The following is a 15,200-nucleotide window of genomic DNA, read 5'->3' as shown; positions in this document are numbered from 1 at the left end:
TGGGGCCTGGGGCAAATTGCCCCACTTGCCGCCCCCCTCTGGGCGGCTCTGCCTGGATCTACCCACACTAATGGGGACTGACATCTTTAAGGAAATTACAGAGCAACTAGAGAAACTCAAATGCAATTCATTGTCAGTACTGCACCATCTGAGTATTCAGCATCTGAAGGTTCTGTTGGCAATAAATAGGGAATATGACCATGTAATATTTTTCATCTTTCTGGCGCCTTCTCTGTGAGGATGTCATAGCACTTTACAAGCATTAAGGAATTAAACTTCACTTATGAAAGGCAATTACTGCATTATCATCTCCATTTTACAGATGGAAACTGAGCCACACAGAGAGGTTATGTGACTTGCTCAAGGCCATGCATAAGGTCATTTGCAGAGCCAGGAAGAGAACCCAGTTCTCCCAGTCCACTGCTCTAACTACAAGATCCTTCTCAAGATTTAGTCGGGGATTGGTTCTGCTTTGAGCAGGGGATTGGACTAGATGACCTCCTGAGGTCCCTTCCAACCCTGATGTTCTATGATTCTATGAAAGGCATAGATTTAGCTCTAGAAACTACAGCTGTTCCTTAGTTACTAAGCTGGGGCCCATCTGCAAAAAAGGAGCCATGAGATCCCCTGAGAATTATGGACCAGTGAGCCATACCATTGTATTTGGGCAGGGGCCGGCAGGAACTAATTCCAAGTGATTTGCACCCAATCCAAACTGTTCTTGTGATGACACTACTGTGAAGAGAGACTCATCTGTAATCCATAAAGTGAATGGAAATAAAGACATCTCGGGGTCTGATGACATCAAAAGCTTCACTCTTCTGAGGTCACTGTAGTTCCTGGCACCTCACTCTTGCCTCTCGATTAATACCCTGAATCCACAATGCTCAGCCTTTTGAGTCTTTTCCCTACAGCCAGGCTTCCTGAGTGCATGCAGTAAAGGCCACCCTCAGGACAGAGTTGCTAGTAGAGCTGGCTGAAATTTTTCGTTTGAGAGTTTTTTCTTCATAGAAACAAACATTTCCATGGAAAACGTTCATTTTCCTCAAATTGTTTTGAATTTTCATTAAAAAAAATGAAAACCAGAAAATTAATTTCATTTTGTTGTGTCTTCGTTTGCAGATGCCAAAAAGGGAAATATTTTTCATGTTCAGCTTTTTGGCAAAACCCCAAAATGTTTGGGCAAAAACAAAAAACATCATTTACATTGACATTTTTCATTAAAATAAAATGATTCTGCGACCAACTTCAGGCCATCCCGGCTATTACACCTTTGTATCATGGATAGCATTGCGGGGTCACATTACAAGCCTGTCAACAGCAGAGTATCAAGGTGGCTCAGGTAATCTCTTCTTTGGGACCAATGTCTGTTGGTGAGAGAGAGAAGCATTCGAGCCACACAGAGCTCTTCGTCAGGGCTGGGAAAGGTACTAAGGCCTGGTCTACACTACAGTTAGGTTGGCGCAAGGCAGCGTACGTCGACCTAACTATGGAGGTGTCTGTAATGTTGCACGCCATATGCTTTTATGAAAATATGCTAATGAGTGTGAAATATAATGTAACTGGAATATGCTTCATGCAAAAGGTCTCTTGTAAGGTATCATTACAAAGCTTATAATCTACTGAGTGTGATCATCCTATTTGTATGAATGTATCATTCTTGTATGTGAAACTAGAAATATGAAATATAACTCTAAGGTCCTATTGTAATTATGTGGGCCATTAATGGTGTTTAGAATCTTGATGGCTCCCATTAACTAGGACAATTGACCATAGATGGCTTTGTTTACCTGCAAGCCTTTCTATGTAATAAAGGTAATGAAGAATGAGGTCTTACAGTGACATGTGACCATGTCACCTAATACTGAAATCCATCGTAAATCTGGTGCTTTTCCATTTAGAAGGAGGGGTGGGGATCTGGAGAGACAAAGGATTCCTACCTGGGGCCAAAGTTATAAAAGGGCGTGGAACAGAACAAAGGAGGTTCCAGTCATGAGAAATCCCCTAATTACCACCTGAGCTGGAGCTAACAAGAACTGTACCAGGGGAAAGGATTGGGCCCAGACTAGAAAGGAGTCTAGTCTGTGAAAGAAGCTTATTGGAACATCTCTGAGGGTGAGATTTCATCTGTAATCAGTTTCTTAATGCATTAGGCTTAGACTTGCGTATTTTGTTTTATTTTGCTTGGTAACTTACTTTTTTCTGTCTGTTATTACTTGGAACCACTTAAATCCTACTTTTTACACTTAATAAAATCAGTTTTTGCTTATTAATTAACCCAGAGTAAGTAATTAATACTGGGGGAGCAAACAGCTGTGCTTCTCTCTCTATCAGGGTTATAGAGGGCGGACAATTTATGAGTTTACCCTGTATAAGTTTTATACAGAGTAAAGTGGATTTATTTGGGGTTTGGATCCCATTGGGAGCTGAGTGTCTGGGTGCTAGAGATAAGAGCACTTGTTAAGCTGTTTTTAGTTAAGCCTGCACTTTTGGGGGTGTGGGTCGGACCCTGGGTCTGTGTTGCAGCAGATTAGTGTATCTGGCTCAACAAGTCAGGGTTCTGAACTCCCAAGCTGGCAGGGAAAACGGGCTCAGAGGTAGTCTCAGCACATCAGGTGACAGTCCCAAGGGGGTCTCTGTGACCCAACCCTTCACAGTGTCTACACTAAAATTTTGCTCCCACCGACGTAACTCACCCACTATGCCGACTTACTAACTCCACCTCCATGAGCAGCGGAGAGTTTAGGTCAATGTAGTTAGGTCGAAGCAGTGTCAGTGTAGACACTGTGTTACTTACATCAACTGTCAGTGGCCTCCAAGAGGTATCCCACAATGCCGCACCTTGACTGCTCTGGTCACCATTGTGAACTCCACTGCCCAGCAGCCAGGTACACAGAAAGCCATCCCTCCACTTTAAAGCCCCATGAATTTTTGAAGTTCCATTTCCTGTTTGCCTGGCTTGGAGAGCTCACCTAGCAACTCTAGAGCACGCCTAGCAACTGCCCCACTGACCATGCTGGCTACATGCTACAGACACCCTCCTGCTTGGAGTACACCGGGAACGGGGGGGTCGGATCTTTTGGGTCTGGCAGGAGAAGAGGCTGTGCAGGCACAGCTCTGATCCAGCCATAGAAATTTCAACATCTACGAGCAGATCGCTTGAGGCATGGAGGAGAAGGGCTACAATAGGGACCAGCAGCAGTGATGCATGAAAGCCAAGGAGCTGCGGCAGGTGAACCAGAAGACAAGGGAGGCTAACAATCACTCTGGTGTGGACAATGCTTAATTTGTGCAAGGCTTGAGCCTCCAGCACCTCTGGGCTTGGCAGTTCATAGCCCCAGCACTTCTGGGCTTGCTGCATCAGTTATGAATGTAAAAAAATTGCTTGAGCCCCGGCACCTCTTTCATTACAAATTAAGCACTGGCTGTGGAACCATAAACCTGCCGCTTTTACAAAGAGCTGCATGCCATCCTGGGACGAGACCATCCATCCCTAAGAGCCCTGTGTACACTCTGTAGGACCCCAAGGCAGAGGCCCCCATCATGAACAGTGAGAAGGAACATGGAATACAGGAGAGAGATGACCAGTGGATCCAACAGCGCAGCGACCCAGGACCTGTTTTGGACTCCAATGCAGTCCAACCAGTCCTAACAGTTGAGTACGGGCGAGCCTGATGCAGGGTAAGGAACCTCTGGTAAGTATGTGGTTTGCTTAGAAATTACAGAGACAGAATCCCCAAAGTAGCAGGACACATCTGTTGACTTACTCTTTTTTACTTATGCTAGAAGAAATAGTGAAACAACCAAGAGACGTAGAACTGCTATCCGCTTCTCATCTCCCTCTAGAGTTAGGCAGATGGGGCCCCATGGAACAATTTGTATATATGTGCACTGCAATGTCCCGTAAATCCTCCATAGATATCTTGCTGAAACTTTCCTGCAGATAGTCTGCAATCCTCTGCTGAAGGTTTCTGGGGAGGATTGCCTTATTTCTTCCACTGCAGTAGGACAATTTCCCACACCACTTAACGATTAGTTCAGCAGGCACCATTGCCTTGGTCTGCAGCCGGATATCTGCAGGAGTTGTCCCTGTTCACCCTCTGTTACCCTCAGGACTGAAATATCAGCTAAAATCCAGCTCCATCTATGGAAAACAGTGCCAGTATTCAGTTCAATTGCCCTATACACATATACTCATGCCTGTGAGCTATCTCCCCTCATTTCCCCAATTTGCCCCCCGTCCCAGGGCCATACTCACCATGGATGGCGCTGTGACTGTCACCATGCTGTATACACCCCAAGGAGAAGAAAAATGGAGTGCTTAAAACTTGTCTGGATCAAGGGGAGTGAGTTCAGTATCCTAAGGCCATGTCTACACTACCCGCCAGATCAGCGGGTAGTAATCGATCTATTGGGGATTGATTTATCGTGTCTTGTCTAGACGCGATAAATCGATCCCCAAATCAACGCCCATACTCCACCTCGGTAGGAAGAGTAAGCGGAGTCGACAGGGGAGCCGTGGCGGTTGACTTGCTGCCGTGAGGACGGCCATGTAAGTCGAACTAAGATGCTTCGACTTCAGCTACGCAAATAGCGTAGCTGAAGTTGCGTATCTTAGATCGATCCCTCCCCCCAGGGTAGACCAGCCCAAAGTTTCAATTTATCTCATGAATACACTGACAACAGTACCTCTGTGTACTGTATCTTCAGCAGCTGCAAACGCGGCCTTCGGGGTCTCTCCATCCATACCAGCAGAATGGCTGAGCCAGATAAGGAGAAGGAGAAAGAGGAGTCAGGATGATATGTTCCAAAAAATCCTGCAAGCCTCCGCTGCTTCGGATAATGAGCATAGGGCTTGGAGAATCACCCTTGCAGACAATCTAGCCAGACAGGCAGTGCGGAGAAAGGTGCAGGAAAAGGAGAGGGACGTGCAGCAGGAAATGCTAGTGCTTCTCAGGCAGCAAACAGACATGCTGCAGACTCTGATAGACCTGTAGGTTCAACAATCCATGCTTGCCTTCCTCTGCAGTCCATAGAGAACTGCATATTGGGACCTCTCTACACCCCCCCCCCCCAACATTCCACATGGCACCAGGGTCTGCTGCACTACCCCTCCCACTCTACCCCTTGGGGACGTTAAAGACCTTCACAGTCGCACATACACTGACCTGTGAAAGACATGATTTGTGTATGCGCACCTGAGATGGAAATGACTGTTCTTTCCCCTTCATACGTTCTTTTCCCTTAATGCATTACGCTTTATTAAGTTATAAATGTTTTTCTGTTTGCATTGTTATGGAATAAAAATCTATTTTGGGAAACATCATTCATTTTTATTAGATCACAACATATGCTGGGTGGTGCTGCCATCATTCACAGACAGTATCGGTGCACTGGCAGTGTTATATTACTACACACACAGCACTCACCAAAGAGTTCATAACAGAGCTGCAAAAGAGCAAGGCCAGCTAGAGCACACTATAGCAACTCACACTACACTGGCTCACTATTAAAATGGTCTTACAAAGCCTCCCTGAGCCTAATAGCTCTGTACTGAGTTCTTCTTAAAGACCTGGTGTCCAGCTGCTCAAAATCACCAGACAGCTGCTCCACCTCTGCCCTTCACCCCACTTTGCTTCACAGATATTATGCAGGACACAGCAGGCAGTTATAACCATTGGGATATTTTTTCATTGAAGTCCAATCTCATGAGTTGAGCGCGCCAGTGACCCTACCAATATCCAAAGGCACATTCAACAGTCATTCTGCACTTGCTGAAGCACTCCTTGGTGGTGTTGAGGTGCCCAGTGTACAGCTTCTTGAGCCATTAGAGCAAGGGGTAGGGCTGGGTCGCCCAGGATAACTATTAGTATTTCAACATCCTCAACGATAATCCACCGGCCAGGGAAGAAAGTCCCTGCTTGCAGCTTTCTGAACATTCCTGTGATCTTAAAGATGTGTGAGTCATGAACCTTCCCTGACCAGCCCACACTGATGTCAGTAAAGCATCCCTGGTGATCCACCAGAGCTTGCTTTACCATAGAAAACTAGTTCTTTCTGTTAATGTACTCTGTTGCAAAGCGGTCTGGTGATAAAACAGGGATATGTGTGCCATCTATTGCCCACTGCCGTTTGGGAAGACTCACAGTCCTTCATAGCAGGAGGCGATTAATGGCCTTGCACAATTGCATCACAACAGCCCCCGTGGTGGAATTTCCAACTCCAAATTGCTTCCCAACTGATCAGTAGCAATCTGGTGTTGCAAATTTCCTCTGTGCAATTGCTATTCCCTTCTCCACTGTCCATGCAGATCTCATTTTGGTGTCTCTGAGTTGGAGGGCTGGGGCAAGCTCTGCACACAGATCCAGGAATGTGGTCTTGCGCATCCAAAAGTTCTGCAGCCTCTGCTGGTCATCCCAAACCTGCATGACAACGCGATTCCAACAGTCAGTGCTTGTTTCTCAGGCCCAGAACCAGCACTCCACTGTCTGAAGCTTCTCTGTGAATGCTGCCAACAATCTTGAATTGTTTCTACGTCCCACAGCAATCTAGCATCCAAGGAATCATCATGTTCCCCGTGGCGCCTCTTGCAGTTCTGCAATTACTGCAGGGCCAGATGGCCTGTGCTCACATTGCTCATCGCCATAGTGCAGTGCTGTGTAGGCTCCATGCTTCCGTTGGAGATGGTGGACAGTGAGGAGGGAAGCGCGGGTTTATGGGATGCAGGTGCAATTATGGGATGGAGAATACTGCATTCTGGGAAGTTGAATCCACGCTCCCAGTCACCCCTGCGCGACTTGTTTCGTCCCAATGAGGCATTGTGAAAACTTACCACAACACCCTGCACTGGATGGAGGTGAGGTGCACAGTGGGATAGCTACCACGGCACACTGCACTCTGCATCAACACAAGTGCTTCTGGTGAGGACACGCACCACCATTACACGGAGCGCAGTGCGGACGCGCACAAACAATGTAATTGCTGCAGCTGTATGCCAACGTAACTTAGGTCAACATAATTCTGTAGTGTAGACTGAGTGTGTCCCAGCTAAATACAAGATCAAACAGATAGTTTAGCATAAGCAGTTAGCACATATTCTAAGGGACCATTCAAGGTGAAGTGGCTCGTTAACACTCCTGCAGTCATAGGACAAAAAGGAAGTTAGTGGGTTACAGATTGTTGTAATAAGCCATAAATCCAGTGTCCTTATTAAGACCATGACTCTAGACGACTAAACTATCTATTCAATCTTCTATTTAGCTGTGACACTCAGAGTACCTTTCCCAGACCTGAAGAAGAGCTCTGTGTCGCTCAAAAGCTTGTCTCTCTCACCAGCAGAAGTTGGTCCAAGCAAGGGGTGAAAGTAACTTAAAGGACTTATCGGTACGCCAGAGTCCTGAGTGGGGTGTGGCCTCGACTGGAAGAGGCGTGGCCTCAATGGGAAGAGGTGGGGTCTTTCAAGATTTAAAGGACCTGGGGCTGTGGCTGGGAGCCCCTGGGCCTTTAAATCACCCCAGAACTACCAGCTGCAGAGGCGGCTGGGAGCCCCAGGGCGAATTAAAGAGCCTGGGGCTCTGGCCGCTGTGGAGCTCCGGGCCCTTTAAATCACCGTGGGAGCCCTGCCACCGCTACCCCGGGGCGGCAGGGCTCGGGCTAGGGATGGGGTAATGGCGTCAGGGTTCCTGAGGCGATTTAAAGGGCCCAGGGCTCCAGCCGCTGCGGCAGCTGGGCTCAGGCGGGTATTTAAAGGGCCCTAGGCTCCCCGCAGCGGCTGGAGCCCTGGGCCCTTTAAATCACTGCCGGAGAAGCCGGTCCAGTCCGGCACGGCATACCGGCTCTTGCCAGTACGCCGGACTGGACCAGCTTACTTCCACCTCTGGTCCAAGCTATTACCTCACCCACCTAGTCTCTCTAATAGCCTGGGACTGACAGGGCTACAACAACACTGCCTACAACAGGAGAGTGTAGCCAGCAGACAAGCTGCCTCTTTGAAAAAAACATGCCCTTTGTTTCACTCCTCCCACTTTCCTTCATAACAGATAATACTGGGTTACTCCACCCTTGGTAAATACACACCAAGGGCCTTGGCGAGTATATTTGGCTTCTCTATGACATATTTTAATGCACTTCTGAGAAATTCCTCTCCACTTCCTTACAGGAAACTGTGTTTCAGTCTAGACAGACACAGTCCTGTGATTTCTCAGGCAGACTAGCCAGGGGCAGCCAGAGAGGTAAGGGTCATAGCATTTCATCAGGGCTTTCGATCTTGCAGACCTTATATTGAGGAAGGGGATATTGTTTTGCCTCCTGCTGCCCTGTGGGCCAACCTGAAATTCCCTATAAAACGTAAACTATTTACTATTGAAACGTAAGGTGGTCTGTTAGGGATTATGCAGGTTCCTTCCTTTTAAACGCTATTTTTACTACCTCATCTCTTGACACGGACAGATTCCAGCAGCAGGAGGTAGGGCTGAGCTGCCTGCTGAAAGGGGAGGGGGCTATAGCTGGAAGGGGGGTGGGAGGGGAGAGGTAAGCATCTGTAGGGTATGTTGGGTTATTCACTTGTGTAGAGACCAGTGCAGTGCAGTGCACTTTACTCATCAGTATGCTTGTGTGAACTGTTCTAAGGGCCATTAAAATCAAAGGGACCCTTTGCCATTGACTTCAGTGGTCACAGTTTCAGGCTTTCAAAGACAACTAGCTAGAAAATTATATAATTTGATTGCCTTCTTTTGGAGAGTGCACAAGTCAGTGTTGAGACATGGTGTGATGGGCACAAAGCTGCTGTGTAATAATCTAAGACCACCAGTATGTAATAATTCTACGTATGCTGTATTATTGAGGTTATTGGTTATTGAGGTAGACTGCGTAACTTACGCTGGGGTAGTGGAATGTGTATTATAACCGTATAATGCTCGAATTCAATGAGGACTGTTGGAAAAACAAGCAGGAAAGAAACATAATGGTCCCACATAAGAACAGAGCTTATATCTTGTCTCTAACAAAGATGCAAGACTTACTCTGCCAGGCTAGGAGACTAGTGATCAAAAGGTCTATAAATAGGGGAGTGATCAAAACACTAAGCAGTCTTTAAAGGTGACTCTCTCTGAAGCAGGGGGAGAAATGGTTTGTGAGCTAAAGCAACAGATTATGCAGGCCAGATCCTAGAGGTTTCAGTGTGTTTACAGGAAGCTTAGACCTACCTACCAAGATCCTCATGTGGAAGAGTGTTGGATACATGGTAAACTAGACATGCATTAGTCTGTTTATTGTTTTAAGATTTGTTTAATCTGAAAAGCTTTGGTTCTAAATAAATAACCCTCTGCTTTAGGAAGCCTGTTCTGTTACTGGGCAGTGAATACCACTGTCATTGCTCACACAGGGGACAAAAATGCAGGCACTGAAAATAAGTCAGCCCGCTGAGGTGATCATGGCTAAGGCTACATTTTAGTCATGGGTATTTTTAGTAAAAGTCACGGACAGGTCACAGGCAGTAAACAAAAATTCATGGCCCGTGACCTGTCCATGACTTGTACTATATACCCCTGACTAAAACTTGGGTGCTTTGTGCAGGGGGGTGGGGGTGGCCCAGGGGTGCAGTGGGTGCTCTGGGAGGGGTGGCCCAGGGGCCCACAGCCCAGGACCCCCACTGTTGCAGGGGTGAGGGTGGCTGGTGGGCTCCCTACCTGGCTCCACACGGCTCCCAGAAGCGGCCGGTCTGTCCCAGCAGTCCCTAGGTGGAGGCGCAGCCGGGGGGCTCCGTGCGCTGCCTCCTCCCCAAATGCCCACGCTGCAGCTCCCATTGGCTGGGAACTGTGGCCAATGGGAGCTGTGGGGGCAGTGCCTGCGGGCGGAGGCAGCGCGCACCATGCAGAGCCGCCTGGCCATGCCTCCACCTAAGAACTGGACATGCCGGCTGCTTCCAGGGAGCCCTCCCACCCTCCTGAGGGAAGCGCCACCCACTGCCCCCACCTCCCACGCTCCAACCCCCTGCCTCAGCCCTGATCCCCCTCCCACATCCAAACTCCTGCTGCTGCTGAGGGAGAGGGGCGCGGTGGTCCGAGACTGCCCCAGCAGCAGAAGAAACAAGAAGAAAACAGTTTAATTCCCTTGGAAAGCCTATCCTGTTTAGTTACCAAATCAGTATTCTGACTATAATACCTCCCAAATGACACCAGGAAAATGGCAAGATTCAGCTGAATGCCACTTGTGATGGGGAAGGGAAGCTAGGCAGGGAGTGGAGGTTATTCTACCAAGGTGCGTGGGCCAACACCAACTGAACAGCATGTGGTCAGTATTCACATTTCATTAACACACACACACACACACACACACACACCCCGCCCCGGGTATAAATACCAAACATCAGCATGAGGCCCAGACCCAGGTACTTTCAGTTGAACTGAAACTGCAGACCAGGTTTCTCTTGTTTGCCAAGCAGGAAATGGGGGCTCTTGCTTTCTAAGGGCCTGATCCTGACTGGTGCTGAACAGCTCAGTTCCCATTGAGTTCGGGGCAGATGAGAGCATTCAGCCTCCAGCAGGAAGCACAAGGCACTTCCCAGGACAAGGCATCCATAACCATTCCTCTCTGTGAGTCCAGCAGGTCAGAGCTGCGAGAACAAGGCTGCATCACGATGTAGACACACACCCTTTCTGTATCACTGGATTTCTAACATCCTCTTCTGGGAGGAGTTTGTACACTGCTCTAATGCTGCAGCAATGCAGTTGATTAAACTGCTAATTAATATTCTTTTATTTTAATTTTAGCTACTCTTTGGAGACAACAGCTGTAGTAACAATAACCCAGTGCTTTGGGCTCATATTGCACTTTTCATCTGAAGAGCTCAAAGCGCATCAAAAAGAGGCACAGGAATGACTCCTATTTTTGCAGATGGAGTAAATGAGGTGCAGAGCAGTTAAGTGACTAGCCGAAGCGCACGCAGGATGTCCAGAGTGGAATCATGGACAGGACCGGGTCATACAACTCCTAAGTCCCTTTCTCATCCTGCATCTCCAGCATCCAGTAGATCCCTCATCACCATTTCTTTCCCATGGCTGGGTTGCTGCCCCTCCCCGCATCCTTCTAGGCACTCATTTGATTTGCAGTGTGACAGATGCTAATTACAGCGAGGCACTTGGACACGCTCAACAGGGAATTTTCTTTCCTGTAAATTGGGCTCTACTCACTTGACCAGCAGAGCTGCCCGGCCTTTGCAGTGCTAAGAGCCACGCTCGCTCACCGCTTGCCAGGAGCCCCAGGGCTGCACCTAATTTCCATATTCATGTACACAGAATTTTAATCAGCTCTAAAAATAACCGCTTTTTAAAAGTTTTAAACAGAGCCCAGTAGATGTACACGGCGCTTGACAAAACACAAAGGCCAAGATTTAAAACATCTCAGACCAGCGCTGCTCTCCTTGGCCAAGAGCTGTGGTTTGAGCATTGGCCTGCTAAACCCAGGGTTGTGAGTTTAATCCTTGAAGGGGCCACTTAGGGATTTTGGGATTTAGTTGGGATTGGTCCTGTTTTGAGCAGAGGGTTGGACTAGATGACCTCCTGAAGTCCCTTCCAACCCTGATATTCTATTCTATTCTAAAGCAGCTGGTGATTTTCAGAATGCAATTTTCAGTCCCTTAAAGGAGCTGGATTTTCACAGGAGGATGCTCAGTGCTTTCTGAAAATCAGCCCCCAAAGCTGGGCCCCCAAAATCACTACTGAAATTCTTTAGCCAAAGAGACTAGCACTGAGCTGAGATTTTAAATCCTCCATTTCCTACATTCTATTATAGATTATTATTTGTATTACGGTACAGCCTAGCGGCTCAGATGAGATCAAGACCACGCTGTGCTAGTCACTGCATAAATGCATAATGAGAGTTTATAATCTGCTAACTATAGAGACAAGTTAGTCAAAGGGGAAACTGAGGCACGGGGGTGTGACTTGCCCAAGTTCACCCAGCACGTCAGTGGCAGAAATTGAGGTTCTATTCCTATCTCCTGACTCCCAATCCAGATCCTCATCTACTACACTAGAATTTCTCAGCTGGGGGGTCATGACCCTCAGGGGAGTTACAAAAGGCAATCAAGGTACACTGTGAAGCACTGAAAACTTAATTAGAATCTAAAGCTCCTCCAGTCCTCCCTCCCTTACCCTTCAAGGTCAAATATTCAACCTCCTGAAATACACATATGGATACATGATGTAGGCTTGGTATTGTTATCATCAATACAGCTAGTATAAAAGTAAAAGTAAAAAAATATAAGGGGTCAGGAAAAAATTTACATTTGAATAAGGGGTTGCCAACCTGAAATGGTTGGAAAACACTGCACAAGAGCATTCTTCCACCCCACTGGCAGAATTAGACCTGTTTAAACCTCGTATTTGTGAGAGGAGACTCAGGCCTTGTATGTGTAGTTGGCCTCATCTTGATCTAGATTAAAATGTCTCTCTAGATTTTAGACTTTAATGAAATGCAATTTGAACAGGTCAAAATCTACTGCACGGAAAACACCAACTATTACAAAATCCATTTATCTATCAGGAAACAACTATTGCTTCAAACATCAGCTGCAGTGCAAGACTCAACACTAAGACACATTTGCATCCACTCAAATTGCATCCTGGTTCTGGCTCTTACCACAAAGGTAAGCCAGGCTTCATGCTTTCAAAATTCACGATCCTGTCTTCTTCTCACTTCGGCACAGCAGAACTTGCACTGCCCAGAAAAACAGAAAAAAAATGACTTAATCACACAAGTAAATACGTTAGGGCCTCTCTTTACATCCGTTTGCTTGTAATCGCCTTCTCAGGACTACATCCCAGCAGCTTTTATACTGCTCTGAGTCACTTCATTGGAGCAGTTCAATGCCTCTGTTAACCAATACAGCACTACACAACATCTTAGCTCTTTGGGGTCTGTAGACGCATCTTCCTAATGAAGGACCTTGCTGAATTGGGGCCTAGGTTCCTTAGTTGCTCAATTTGAGTACTCACCAGTTTTTCTGATCAGATTGTCTATTAAGGGAACATTTATAAAGGGTTAAGAGATGACGTAAGCATGTTACAAACAAGGTGCTTTTGAAAATCTCAGCAGCATGTGTTATAGCTGGTGATATGCACATTGATACAAGGTTGGTCGTAAGCACCCTGTTGGACTCTATACCAACTGATTAGCCATTTGTTAAAATGACTGTAATCATTTATTTACCCTTTATTTCTAACATTCTAATTAACCTAACGATTTCTAGATGTACCTACTATAAAGGTTGACTAGTTTTTCCCGAAGAAACTCCTGTGTAGGGCATCCCACGCCCAGGAGCAGCGAGTTGTATTGGCCCATGGTGCCCGGGCTCCACCAATATTCAGGGCCCGGGGGCCCTGCTCCACCAATGTTTGGGGCCAGGTCTCTCCCCCAGCCCTGCCTGCCGCCCCCACGCGCCTCCCCTGAGTATCCCCCAGCCCCCACTTGCTGCCCCCCCTCACCTCCCCCGAAGCCTGCAGCTCATGCTGATAGTGCTCTGCCAGCTCCCGGCATCAACTGCTGCCGCAGAGTCCTAGTGTCCCCCATCCATAAATGGCAAGGCAGGCTGCCCTTACCCTGCCCTTCCGCCCTAGCCCTGAGCCTCTCCAATGCCCCAAACCCCTCATCCCCAGCCCCAGCCAGAGCCCTCATCCCCCCGCACCCTAATTCTCTGCCCCAGCCCTGAGCCCCCTCCTGCATCATGAATCCCTCATCCCCAACCCCACCCCACACCCCAACCCTCTGCCCTAGCCCTGAGCCCCCTCCCACACCCCTCATCCTTAGCCCCACAGCCCTCACCCCTGCACCCCCTCACCCCCTCAGCCCAGAACCGGTACCCAAACTCCATCCCAGAGCCTGCACCCCTCACCCCCTCCTGCACACCCACCCCCTGCCCCAGCCCAGAGCCTACACCCAAACTGCATCCCAGAGCCTGCACCCCAGCCCTCCGCACTCCCTCCCAAAGCCTGCATCCTTTCACCCCCTCCTGCACCCCCACCCCTTGCCCCAGCCTACACCCAAACTCCGTCCTAGAGCCTGCACCCCTCACCCCCTCCTGCAACCACACCCCCTCTCTGAGCCTGGAGCCTGCACCCAAACTCCATCCCAGAGCCTGCACCCCTCCTGCGCCCTAATCCCCAGCCCAGGGCCTGCACCTCAGACCTCCCCCCCCCCCACCCAAACTCCTTTCCAGAGCCTTAGGCAGGTGGGGGGCAGCAGGTTCTGGGCACCACCAAAATTTCTACAAACCTGCCACCCCTGCCCACGCCAAACTCCTTATTTAATTTTCCCCTGCGTTTTCACTTCTTGATCATCCAATTTTTTTTTCTTTTATCAACAGTTGTTGTGTTGATGGCCATCTTGTGTAATTTATCACCCCTTGCAGCACCACCTGCCCGGACACTGTCTGCTTTAGCACTACGTTCTTTGATTTCTGTATTCATCTCTACAATGGGGAACTTGCCACCCTTAACAGCTTTTTGACTGTAAAGCAATTCCGAGCTAGATCTTCAAATTTCTTTATTAGCCTCTTCCAGGCCTCTTTACCCATCTGCAAAGTTTACAATAAGGGCTAAAATACATTCAATTATTACCCCATTTAGGAAAACACAACTGTGTATTTGCTGTGTTTGCAAATCTCCAGCTAAATCCATGTGCCCATTTCATAGATTAGCCTCTCTTCAAGCCAGGAAGAGTCATTTTAAATTCACAGGGATATTTAACATAGAGGTTATTGAGAGCAGTAACATCAATCCCCTGCATAACCAACTGATTGCAAGTTATCAATGAAAGTGTTACGGGTTTCAAGCTGTTAGCAGCATCAACAGCTAGATTTCCCACAACCAGGGCCGGCTCCAGCTTTTTTGCTGCCCCAAGTGGCGAAGCGGAGGGGGGAAAAAAAAAAAGATAAAGCTGCGATTGGCTGCACTTTGGCAGCATCTCTACCGCGAATTCTTCGGCGGCAATTCAGCAGCGGATCCTTTGCTCTGCGAGGGACTGAGGGTCGCACCGCCAAATTGCCGCCAAAGACCCGGACATGCTGCCCCATTCCATTGGCCGCCCCAAACACCTGCTTCCTTCGCTGGTGCCTGGAGCCGGCCCTGCCCATAACATACATGCGACTGCCAACAAAAGGGAGAATTTGTGCCAGTTATGATGGTGATTTTGTGATGGCTGGG

The sequence above is a fragment of the Malaclemys terrapin genome, chromosome 1 (assembly GCF_027887155.1).
Source record: "Malaclemys terrapin pileata isolate rMalTer1 chromosome 1, rMalTer1.hap1, whole genome shotgun sequence".
Taxonomy (NCBI): Eukaryota; Metazoa; Chordata; order Testudines; family Emydidae; genus Malaclemys; species Malaclemys terrapin.
The sequence above is the reverse complement of the archived record's forward strand: the minus strand, read 5'-3'. Positions refer to the sequence as shown.